We start from the raw sequence: 12173 nt of genomic DNA on the forward strand, positions 1-12173 counted from the left end.
TTTTACCATTATATCTTTTTACTATTGATGCTGCAGTTGGTCCAGGATGAGGTGTAGGGAGGGGCCAATCAGCGACTTGGGATTTCCGTTACAGACAGAAAGACAGACAGGCAAACAGACGGAAGTACCCCTTAGATGATTAGATAGATAGATAGATAGATAGATAGATAGATAGATAGATAGATAGATAGATAGATAGATAGATAGATAGATAGATAGATAATCATCAGGCTTGGTATTATCTATCTATCGTATCTATCTATTATCTATCTATCTATTATCTATCTATCGATATATCTATCTAGCTATCTATAGATATATCTATCGATAGATATATTTATAGATAGATAATAGATACGATAGATACGATAGATACGATAGATCTATTATTTATCTATCCCATATCTATCATCTATCTATCGATCTATCATCTATCTGTCTGTGTGTGTAAACATTATTCTTCAATGGAGTATGTAAATGAAGAGGTTGGACAAGAAATGACATCACCCTTTTTTTTTTGGTATATCTTTATTGAGCTTACAAAAACACACACAAATCCACATGAAAAAACGCATCAAAAAAAGGCAGGTGACCTGCCAGTGACCTCAGGTGCAGATTTGGTGCAGATTTTACCTGCCTCAAATCCTGATCAAATCCTGATTCAATCCTGAATGTGGACACATACCCTTACTGTTCTTGACTGTGGATGCAGCTGTCCTTTTCCTCTGCTCTCCATCTTCAGTTGAATGGACAGACCGAGCGAATTTATCAGAAATTAGAGACTTACCTCATGTGTTTTGTCTCAAAAAACCAGGAAGATTGGGCATCTTACTTACCGTTGATACACAAACGTTATCCTACACATACAGCCATAAAGCAAAACACCAATAGAACTCAAAAGAAAATTGCTTTAACACCAGCTAGAGTAAACAGTTAAAAATTAAATTTATTGTAAATTCAGATAAAAAGCAATAAATAAAAAAGTCAGATACAACGTCACAAATACATAACACAAGGTGGGTACACCCAGAATAAAAAAGTAAATAGTCCTGGTAGAAGCCACACATACAGAAAAGTATTACCATAGATATTTTCAGTATAAATACTGGATCAGTCCCATATACACAACATGGTAGCAATCATAATAAGAAAAATAGAATTCTCAGATTCTACGTAAAGACACATCATATTGCACTAAGCCCTGCAATGTAGCGACATAATTATAGATATATACATAGTGTATCAAGGGTATAGGATAGGGCAAAGCAGTCAAAAGCCCATTATCAAATATCAGGACTGAGAGGTATAATTACATTAGGACAATGTACTTACTGTTGGCCAAGTTTGCTATTAATAATCATCACCAACAATCTACCGGCAAGTCTCCATTCTTTGGTGCATACGGTTTCCATCAGCAGTTTGGTACTTTTAGTGGGGGAGGGGCTCCGGGTGTCCCTGAGGAGGAACGCTTTTCTTGGACGCTCTCTTCTGTGTGGCAGGGGGTTCAGAGTAATTTGAAGAACATCGAAGACAGGTACAACTAACATGAAATGCTTGCCAGGTTCAGGACCTAAGTGTGATTGATTATGTGTGGTTGTCTACCAGGAACATCAAGTTGAACATCCCTTCCTGGAAGCTGGAACCTAGGTTTATTGGCCTGTAAAAAATAACCGCCGTCATTAACCTTGCAGCTTTTCATTTCAATTACCTCAGGCTCTTAAGATCCACAATGTATTCCACAGGTTTCTGCTCAAAAAATAAGTTGAATCTCTTGAATCCTATCCCCTGCCGCTGACCTAATCATTGTTGATGGTAATTTGGAGGTCCAGATTTCAAGGATTGTTGATTCTCATCTTCAGCGTCGTTCCCTGCAGTACTTGGTGCACTGGAGGGGTTATGGTCCAGAAGAGAGGATGTGGGTTTCTGCATCAGAGAATGCCCCTAGGCAGGTTTGTTCTTTCCTTGCCTCTCACCCTGAGAAACCGGGTCCTGAGTATCCGGAGGCCACATGGAGAAGGGGGGTAATGTCTCGAGTGTGTCAAGTGTGACAGACAGTCATTCTGGATCTGGCTATAGAAGGTCACTGCCCCTGGCTCTGCAGACACATTCTGGATCTTGCATCTCTCCTGTGGAGTGATATCCTTCTCCCTCTAGGACCTAGCGGTGATCTCCACCATCTGCTGATGATTAACACACCCATGGCTGCAGGCTTAAATACCTTTAGTCACTTCAGCAAGGTGCCAGTGATAGCTCTATTTACCTCTGTCTGTTGGAAGTGCTAGAAGTTTCTTCTTGGAGCATCTTGGAGGATTGGTGGCATGAGCTCTCTTGTGTCGTCAGGGGCTAAATGTATTCCCTCATTTGTCTTCCTGCTTTGTCTTTAGTTGTAGTGGGGGCTGACTAGTTTTACCCTGTCCCCTCACTATCCAGGCCTATTGCTAGGGGCAGTCAGAGATTAGGTTCCTGCTCGACGATAGGTGCAAAACCTATTTAGGGACATAAGGGCAGACGGGGTGTTGTCAGATCAGCCTAGGAGTCTCCACTCCTCCCTTTCCTAGTGTTTGGGCTCCCCCACCCTCTTCCCGTTGTTGCGCACCTAGCTTCTCCCTCACCCAGCGTGACAAGTAGTCCATCAGTCGTCATATACACTGACCATAAAAACTTGACCTATCTACAGCCTGCACAAAGGCTGAATCTGTGCCAAGCTATGTAATCACTGTTCTTTGCCTACTTTGACTTCATCCTACATTTTCTCTAGGTCCTTTCCACGCCCAGACCAAGAGGAAGAACTCCAGCATATCATTGAACCCTCCTGGATGGTGACTGTTGCTCCAATGAACTTGTCTCAAATTAGGCCCGGCAAGACTTTTGTGTCGAAATCTGATAAGAAGCAAGTTCTGCAGTGAGGGCACTCCTCTAAGTTAGCTGGTCATGCCGGGCAGAGGATGACTATGCAACTCATTTCTCATCATTACTCGTGGCCTACGTGGAAAAAGGATATTTTGGAGCACGTTTCTACCTGTCCTTCCTGTGCTCGAAATAAGACCCCTAGGCATCTTCCATTCGGTGTCTTCTACCACTTCCTATCCCTTCTGCTCTCTGGCAGCACTTCACAATGAACTTTATTACGGACCTCCATGTGTCGGTTGCTCTGTCATCTGGATCATGGTAGACTGCTTTTCGAAAATGGATCACTTTACTCCATTGCATGGTTTTAAGTCTGCTGCTGAGCTCGCTGAGAGGTTTATACAGCACATCTTCCACATTCATGGGTTTCCACTTCATATTATGTCCGAGAGGGGCATCCAGTTCACATCCAGATTCTGAAGAGCTACTTACAAACTGTTGAATGTGGTCTTGGACTATTTGTCTGCATACCATCCTCACTCCAACTTGACGACTGGGTCAAGCTGCTGCCTTGGGCAGCGTTCTCTTATAATAATTATGTAAGTGATTCCTCCCTGAAGTCACCATTCTTCATAGTTTAAGGTCACCAGCCTGGTATTCCTGTTTCGTTGTTGGACGCTTATGGCATCCCTGCAGCTGATGCACTCACTAAAGAATTCTCCAAGATCTGGGGGATTCCAAAGCCACTCTTGAGAAGTCCTACATACAGATGAAAAGGCATGCCGGCATGAGATGCCTGGACCCACAAACCTTCCAGTCAGGAAATAAGATGTGGCTCTCTTCTAAATACATTCACCTGAAGATGCCGTCTTACAAGTTTAATTCACGCCTCATTAGTCTTTTTAAGGTCCTCAAGCAGATCAACGCAGTTAGCCTACAAACTGAAGTTCCCAGCTTCATTATGCAAGCCTAACTTTTTCCACATATCTCTCCTCAAGACAGTCATTTTAAGTCCCTTCTTCGAGGATCCAGATACCACTTCTGCGCCTGTCGGCTTTGATGACATCTTTGAGATAGAGAGCATCTTGGCTATGAGGACGGTGAGAGGAAAAACCTTTTTTCTAGTGAATTGGAAGGGGTTCTGTCCCAGCAAGAGATTTGTGGGAACCCAAGGAGAATATTCAAGCCCCATTTCTTCTAGAGAAATTCCTTGCAGGCTCAAAGAAGAGGTGGGGGGAGGTACTGTGACATCAGAGTCCCTGCATGACTCCACACCTCCTTCCCACCAAGAACTTACTTACCTCCCAAGCTGCCCTGCAGCATCCCTTGCTCCAGCCCCCATGTCCTAGGGTCTGCACACGCCACACAGATCTCCTGGCAGTGCACTTAGAGAGTGCCTCTTAAAGAGACAGCACTCACACTCCTAATGCGTCCCCTGCCAATAGCTGGGAGGCACTTAGTACTTCAGGTACCTCCACCAGTTAGGATGTGCCCAAGTAACAATTGTCTTAGTCAGACTGCAGGCTTCTAGCCTATTGTTAAGTCCCTGTACCTGTCCTGTATATCTGTATCAGTACCAGCCTTGTCTGAATCAGCCCCTAAACCTGAAACCGCACCTGTGGTACTGAACCTAAAACCGTTCTGGTGGTACCAGAGACTCAACCTGCTCAGGTGATACCTGAACCTGAAACTGCTCCGGCGGTACCTGAGCCTGAAACCACTCCGGCGGTACCTGATCAGAAAGCCGCTCCAGTGGTAAATGATCCGGAAGCCACACCTGCGTTACTTCAGTCTGAAACTGATCCAGCGGTATCTGAGTCTCAAGCTGCTCCAGCAGTACCTGAACTTGAAACAACTCCAGCGGTACCTGAAACTGAAACCGCTCTGGAAGTGCTTGATCTGGAAGTCACATCTGCGTTACCTGAACCTGAAATCGCTCCAGTGATACAAGAACCAGGACCTGTGCATGACACCTGCATTTGTACCAACATCCATGTCGGTCCCATCTGAACCAGCTCCAATATCTGTTCCATCGGAATCCAGTCCCACCTTAGACTCCAAGTCCGTGTCTACTATCCTGACCCTTGGGACCAGCTGCCGCAGTACTGTGATCTGTCCTGGAGTGAGAGGCACCTAATGTCCATCTGTGGCTCAAGTCTAACCACATCAACAGGGGCTCAAGTGGAAACCCAGGTGTTCGCTTAATTTTTCCCAGGCTTTCCCGGGCCCATGGAGCAGTGGATCTATGATCCACCAGCGTGACAACTACCATTTGATTCATGTTGTGTTCTAGATGGGAGCCATTGACAGACATATATGGCATGGCAGAGTCATCTCCAAGCTGAACAAAAGGATCAGACATTGAAATTCAACAAGTTGGTTCCTTCTCTTCCGGACCTATCAGTGAGTGCTGCTTGTAGGATTGCTAGAGAGGCAAATAAGAACCTCCACTTGACTGCAAAAGACTTTCAGAAAAATTTAGCAGACTGTGGAGTTGTGGTACATTGTTCTACTGTTCACAGACACCTGCACAAATATGGCCTTCATTGAAGAGCCATCAAAAGAAAACTTCTGCGTCCTCACCATAAAATTCAGCGCCAGAAGTATGCAAACTTATAAATAAGCCTGATGCATTTTGGAAACAAGTCATGTGGACCGATGAGGTTAAAATAGAATTCTTTGGCCACAATGATCAAATGCATTTGTGTGGCGAAAAAAGTGCACAGAATTTCAGCAAAATAACATTTTGCCAATCATTAAGCATGTGGATGGATCAATCATGCTTTGGGGTTATGTTGTAAGCAATGACACAGAGTACATTACATGGGTAGAGGGAAGAATAGATTCAATGAAATTTCAACAAATTAGTGATGCAAACATAACACCATCAGTAAAATAGCTGAAGTTGAAAAGAGGATGGCTTCTACAAATGGACAGTGATCCTAGACACATGTCAAAATTCACAATAGACTACCTCAAAATCTGCAAGCTGAAGGTTTTACAATGCTCCTCACAGTCCCCTAATCTGAGCATCATTGAAAATCTGTGGCTAGACTTCAAAAAAGCAGAGGATGCAAGACGACCCAGGAATCATACAGTACTGTAATAAGTTTCCAAACAAGAATTGAAATACACTTCTCTGGCTGCAAAAAGCGTTTACAAGCTTTGAAACTTACAAAAGGGGGTGCTATTAGGTACTAACTATGCAGCGGGCACAAACTTTTGCATTTGTCCATTTTCCTTTTAGTAATTTTTAAAATGTAAAAGGTGAAAAAATATATATATATTTTGCCCCCCAAAATACAACATCTTTAACTTTAGTCCTTTTGGAGATCATTTCATCTTCAACTTGGTTAACTGTTCACAATGACAATAATTTGGACCAGGAATGCCCAAACTTTTTGCATGTCACTGTGCCACTCTTCATGAAGGTGTAGGAAATGATTGTACATTGTACTGCAACATCCCAGCTGACCACAAGGTGGCAGAAGAGACCTTCCATTGAAATTGTGTTGTCTAATAATATTGTTAACACTTTTGTTTCTCCAGCGATCAGTCCAATGGTAGAGTAAAATACACCTTTTACTTATCCATTAAAAAGCTCCAGATTTATTCAATAACAGTATTGCATACATTCAATCCCTTATGGACGACATGTTTCGACACCACATGTGTCTTCCTCCAGGTCCAAATGAGTACTGAATCAAGACTGCGTATATAGTATAAGGAAGGTTAAAAAAAAAACAAAGAGGCCCAAATGGGTTACTGGGTGTCACAGGTGTGTATAGGGAATTCCAAAAGATTTGATATAACCCGGTTAACTCCATAGCCAACAGTAACCCCTTGCGGTATTGATCCTCCCCCAAGGATTTCAACAACATGAAAAAAACGAATTATTAAAATCCACATTAAATACAAATTAAAATCAACCATATCTATAGGATACAAATAAAATTCATATTAAATATTCAGATATTCACAGCACAAAAAAAATGGTTAATAGTGGAATTATTTCATACTAAATAAATTACTGTGATTATAGAGCTTCTATTATAACATCTCAATTTATATTTAATATTGCATTATCAAGTCCATGTGGCTATTTAAACCACACGGCACTCTAGTTTCCAGTTAAAAAATCCACTTACTTTCCCTTGCCAGGATTTTTTCGTGTAAGTTGCCCCCCCTAACGGGCTTAGACACTTTCTCTATTCCTTTGAAGGAAAAAGATTTTAGATCCCCATTATGCTTATTGGCGAAATGTCGTGAAACTGCAGAGAAACCTGCCGGAGGCAAATCAGCCGCATCAGACAAGTGTTTTACGGATGTGTTTTTTCAGAGGGTTCATGGTACAACCCACATATTGAAGTTGACAAATATTGCACTGAATTAGATAAATAATATTGTCCGTATTGCAATTTATAAAGCTGTGTATTGGAAACTCTTTTTTGCTTGTAAAAGAGGTAAATTTTTTATCCTTTGTAGCATACTGGCAACATTTGCACACGATAGCGCCACATTTGTGGAAACCAACAGCACTAAGCCAGTATTTCCTTTGATCTCGTTCTACATTCACACAAATAAGCTGTGAGACAAAAGGATTTTTAATGTAGTTGCTCTTTTTGGCACAAATCGGACCATGTTATTATCCAAGATGTTTCTGAGAATTGTATCTTGTGGCAAAATAGGTATGTACTTCCGTATGATGTCGGTGATCTGGTTAAACTGTGGACTGTACCCCGTGGTGAATGTAATAATATTGTTATCCGTTTTATTTTTCTTACGTTTATGTTTAAGTAAAGAGTCTCTGCTAATATTCTTGACAATCGAATGGGCTCTTTCCAAACACCATTTAGGGTAACCACGGTTTTGTAATCTGCTGCAAACTTTTTTACTTTCACTTGTATATATAGAATCATCAGAACTATTGCCTTTAGTCCTGATGAGTTCCCCCGCAGGTAGGTTTCTAATAACATGTGGGGGGTGGCAAGATGTAGCTGCCAGTATACTGTTTGAAGCAGTTGATATTCGGTAAGGGAGTACCAATACCCTGTTCTCCTCAATACTAGCAACAAACGTTACATCTCAAAAATCAATCTGTGACTTCCCAGGAAAACCAGTAAATTGGAGATTATAATCATTGTTGTTTAAATATTCGAGAAAAGACTGGGCCTCATCCTCCATATCTTTCAGCACAAAGACCAGATCATCAATATATCTTCCCATCCACACCAGATTATCTCTGAATGGATTTGAAGATATATAGATAAAATTCTCTTCCCAGGTTGCCATTACAATATTAGCAACTGAAGGGGAGAATTTTGCTCCCATACTTACACCACTAGTCTGCAAAAAATACCTATTGTCAAACATGCAATAATTGTGACTCGAGGAATTTACTTGCTTCAAGTAAAAAATCACGTAAAACCTCCGAATAACTGCTATATTTTCTGAGAGAGCTACATTGTGGGGAATAGAGGGATTGCAGTGCTGGAGTCCTGGGTTCAAGCCCCACTAAGGACAACATCTGCAAAGAGTTTGTATGTTCTCTCCGTGTTTGCATGGGTTTCCTCCGGGTACTCCGGGTTCCTCCCACATTCCAAAGACATACTGATAGGGAATTTAGATTGTGAGCCCCAACAGGGACAGAGCCGATAATGTGTGTGCAACCTGTAAAGCGCTGCGGAATATGTTAGCGCTATATAAAAATAAAGATTATTATTTTTATTATTACAGTGGCTGGAGATGTGCATCCAATCATTCAACCATTCTTTACATGTGTAGATTTATCCCAATCCGTTTTCCGTGCAAACTGTAACCACAGGTTGGATGTATTCCTGTTTCTTCAAAGCGGTGAGCTGGCTTTGCCAAAAACTCTTTATATATATATATATATATATATATATATATATATATATATATATATATATATATATATATATATATATATATATACAGTATATATATATATATATTATTTTTTTTAATCTGAGTAGCTCTTGACCCGTAAATATTAGCTGCAAGTCTATAGTGACTTATGATATTAATGACTCATAGCCGTAAGTTCATTAGACAAAGCATTCCTTTCAAGAGGTAATGTGTGTGTTGTCATCATGCTCAACTACAAGCTGCACAGAGAATAATTGTTTATAGAACGCATTGAAAAGCTGGGAGGTAGCATTTTTTTGTGGAGCAGGAAGGCTAGGACTTTTTAAAATCTATGTCATATGTGTTTGTCTTGTTGTTTTTTCTGTTTGCCTTCTGTGGATTTGCCTGCAGCCTCCAGTAAGGGGAGCTCACTTCATATAATATTTAATAATAGCTGTATAAATCCATATACATTTAGTTAGTAGGATAGGCAGGCAGAATTTCATAACAAGACTCTAAAAAGTTCCATTAGTTCTGACCCCAACATGTAATAAGGTCAGCCATTAGGTCTGCCTTCAAACATGCCACCATCACACTCATCCTCAAAAAAGCTAACCTTGACCCAACAGCTATGCCCAGCTATCGCCCCATATCACTGCTCCCGTTTGCTTCTAAACTCCTTGAGCAGCATGTCCATGCTCAACTTTCCTCCTACCTCTCATCTAACTCTCTCCTTGACAACCTCCAATCTGGCTTCCGCCCCAATCACTCCACCGAAACTGCTCTGACCAAAATTACTAATGACTTACTCACAGCCAAAGCTAGCAGACAATTCTCCATCCTCCTCCTTCTCGACCTGTCCTCTGCTTTCGACACAGTTGATCACTGCCTATTGCTACAGATTCTTTCTTCCCTTGGCATCAAAGACCTTGCCCTGTCCTGGATTGCCTCATACCTATCCGAACCTCCTCACCCCTCCCTCTCTCTGTGGGAGTCCCTCAAGGCTCTGTCCTAGGGCCCCTACTTTTTTCCATCTATACCCTTGGCCTAGGACAACTCATAAAGCCCCATGGCTTCCAGTACCACCTGTATGCGGATGACACTCAGATCTGCCTCTCTGGCTCTCTGCTGTCCAGAATCCCGGAGTGTCTATCAGCCATATCCTCCTTCTTCAACTCTTGCTTTCTAAAACTCAATGTAGACAAAACCGAACTCATCATCTTTCCCCCCTACCTGATCTATTATGGTAAATGGCATCACGCTCTCTCCCGCACCTGAAATCCGCTGCCTCAGGGTAACTCTCGACTCTACCCTGTCCTTCAAACCGCACATCCAAACTCTTGCCACCTCCTGTTGCCTCTGCAGCGCCCCAGAGTCCTGGTCGTTGCAGTAACGTCGCTCTTCCACCAGGGGGAGTGATGGTACGTCTGATGGCACTAAAGGAGTTCACCTGACCAGGTATCACATTCACACACTACACTTCACACTCCGGCCACCAGGGGGAGCAAAAGGTCCTATCTACTAGGCCACTCCTCACACATGGGTAAAACTGGGGGTTGGATAGGAAGTGAGTTCAGAAAGCAGCCGGGGAGAGTTCCAGGGAGGACTTGGCAGGTATGGGATCCTGACAGCGTCCGAGCACAGATAGATCAATACGTCAATACGGAGCTGCGCCTGCACTGCATCGCGGCAGTTTCCTAAGAAAGGACAAGAAGCGAAGTGTTTTGTGGAGAAGTGAGAAACGAGATCACAGCACTAGGAGATAGAACCAGGAGGAGTCATGCCCCAAGATCGGCAACATCCTTCTAAGGCACGTAGCAGGTGGCCGGAACACCGAGGGAGTACTGACTACACGCATTACTCCAGATAGCGGCAGGGGCAGCTAATTCCAAGTCGCCTGTCCACCCTTTACACCTACAAAGACAACGGAGGCAATTGTGGGAGAGGGGTGTCTCTAGGGTCCCTATAAAATAACTCCAGGCCTACCACATCATACGGGTGCATCCTATCCAAACCATCTGGGGGACAGAGAGAGAACGGAAACATACACGACAGTTGTGAGGACTATCCCGTGGTGCTCAGCAGGGAGGTACTACAACACACAGGCGCTAGTAGGAAGGCTACTGATTTCCACCTGTAAAGGGAACTCTGGATGTGCCTTCAGACCGGCCGGTCTCAGCCAGCCCTGTTAGCAGTGCTCTGGATTGTGGATGCCGAAGCCTTCAGTAAAAGGTAAAGAGACTGCAACCCTGTGTCCTCGTCATTTACGGCGACTTACACCATCACCATCCACTCATCAAGGGAAACCCTGGGGACATACTTCACCTGTCGGAAGTTACACCATCTAGCTGCCATTCCATCACCCCAGCGGACCCCTAGCAGCGTCGGTCACCCTGACCGAATATCACACCGGTGGCGTCACGAACACTTGACAAACTCTCACCTACACCTTTAATTGGGTGCCCCTTAGCAGGGCCACGAACCGGGTCGGGCCACCTTGACATCCCCAGAACCGAGACAGAAGGGACCCTGTTATGATCCTCAGTGGCTTAGGATCACAAATCTAACCAGCAAGTAGAAGATAATAGGACGAACTCTGGGGATGTGGTAACTGGACTGACTGCAAAACCTGATCCTAACCGCACACACTAAAGGTAGCCGTGGAACGTTTCCTGAAATCCTAGACGTCTCTTCACGGCCTGAGAAACTGACTACCCCTAAAGAGAAAGTAAAGACCTCACTTGCCTCAGAGAAATAACCCCTGAGATATAGAAGCCCCCCATAAATAATAACGGTGAGTTAAGAGGAAAAGACAAACGCAGAGATGAAACAGGTTAAGCAAATGAGGCCCGCTAACGCTAGATAGCAGAAAATAGCAAGGGATCTGTGCGGTCAGTAAAAAACCCTATGCAAAAATATCCACGCAGAGAATGCGAGAACCCCCACACCAACTAACGATGTGGGGGGAGCAACTCAGCACCCCAGAGCACCAGCAAGCAGGGAAATCACATATTAGCAAGCTGGACAAAACACATCATATACTAGGAAACATCTTGAACACAGATGAGCAAAAATAAGCAAACAAAACTTAGCTTCTCTTGGAGAGACTGATAACAGATGTAGACAGGAGCAATCAGAATAGCACTGAATACAACGACAACAGGCAAGGAATGAAGGACCAGGTGGATTAAATAGGAAACCTAACTAGCAGATGACGAGACAGCTGATCCCAGCCAGAACCTGCAAAATAACAAAAAGAGCCACCAGGGGGAGCCCAAAGAGAGAACTCACACAGTACCACTCACGACCACAAGAGGGAGCCCGGAAACAGAGTTCACAATAGTACCCCCCCCCTTGAGGAGGGGTCACCGAACCCTCACCAGAACCCCCAGGGCGATCAGGGTGAGCCACATGGAAGGCACGAACCAAATCGGCCGCATGAACATCAGAGGCGACAA

This window comes from Ranitomeya variabilis, chromosome 2 (genome assembly GCF_051348905.1).
Source record: "Ranitomeya variabilis isolate aRanVar5 chromosome 2, aRanVar5.hap1, whole genome shotgun sequence".
Taxonomy (NCBI): domain Eukaryota; kingdom Metazoa; phylum Chordata; class Amphibia; order Anura; family Dendrobatidae; genus Ranitomeya; species Ranitomeya variabilis.